The 1,224-nt window shown below is 35.4% G+C and overlaps 1 long non-coding RNA gene across 1 annotated transcript; it reads right to left on the reverse strand.

The window, feature by feature from the left end:
• Window positions 1-174: 174 nt before the first annotated feature.
• On the reverse strand, window positions 175-1,224 carry LOC104957191 (uncharacterized). The gene is made up of 3 exons (XR_799643.1): window positions 1,187-1,224; window positions 882-925; window positions 175-500 (listed from the first exon to the last, which is right to left on the reverse strand). It is a non-coding gene; the product is annotated as an uncharacterized lncRNA (long non-coding RNA).

Raw genomic sequence — 1,224 nt, forward strand, 5'->3', positions numbered from 1 at the left:
CTGGGATCATTAAAATCAATCACAAAGAGTGAGAGGTTTGACATTATAATATTAACACCCATTAAAGGAACACTACACCCACAAAATGACCTTTAAATAGAAATGACTCCTTCCTTAACAACTAAAACACAAATACAAAAGCATTGCAACAAATACAAAAACTCATGACTATGAACTCTTCTGTGTGATGTAGCAGTTTTAGTTTTCTTTCTCTTACCTTTGATTCTTAAGATAGTCTCTGATAATCTCTCCGCTAGATCAGTTCTGTTCAGGTCCATTAAAACCTCCCTGGTCACCTCCACAGACTGCGGACCACAGGTCTCCACCATCTGATCCACTAGCTGGAGAGCACTTTCTTTCCAATTGGGATATCCATAACGGAAGGATATGCTCTTCTGGAAGTACGTGACCTGCAGCAACCACTGAAATCTGTCGAGCTCATCATCACTCAAATCCTTCAGAGTTTTCAAAAGGATCTCTTTCTCTGCTGCAATTTGTGCCTGACATTTTTTACGGATGTGTAAGAAAAGGTGTTATTTCTCTATGGAAATGAATTTTACTTTGTTTTCATTTCTTCAGTCAGTGTTTCAGACAAGAGGATTTTATAAAATGTTTACAAGATCTCTCAAGTCAAAGACACACTAACATCTGTTCTATTAAGTATGTTTAGCTTTTTTCTTCACAAATGCACTTTTTCTTTGAGTGTTCAGACTTAAGTCTGCTAATCTGATCAGAACATCAGTGGAAGAAAAATCATTTTGACAGAAGAGATCAACCTTAAAAATGGTTTAGTTTAGATCATCATTGTTAAGTTCAAGATGGATATGGTTAACAACTTGCATCTATTGAATGAAAGCTGTGATGTGTAAAGTCAGACTCACTCCCTCGGACTGTGCAGGTCGATGTTCATCCACAGAGTACATCTCTGAAGAGAGAAAATAAAGTGAATGTCTAACACACAAGATCCCAGCAACTAAACTAAACTACTTAAATGTAAAACATTCTGTTTTTTGTTGAGACTATGTGTCGGTGGCATTTGATGGTATTTTAATTATTTCTTTAATGTTTGTATAGATTCCTGTCCCATGTTTTTTTTATACTTCACATTGTTAATTACGACAGATTATTTTTTATACTGAAATATAAAATGTATGTGATGTGAGGTTTTTTTTCTTCTTTGTCTTACCTTTGAGTTCTATGTTTGTCAACCTCTGCCTCAGATCA

The sequence above is a fragment of the Notothenia coriiceps genome, unplaced genomic scaffold (genome assembly GCF_000735185.1).
Source record: "Notothenia coriiceps isolate Sejong01 unplaced genomic scaffold, NC01 NC01_scaffold00026457, whole genome shotgun sequence".
Lineage (NCBI taxonomy): Eukaryota > Metazoa > Chordata > Actinopteri > Perciformes > Nototheniidae > Notothenia > Notothenia coriiceps.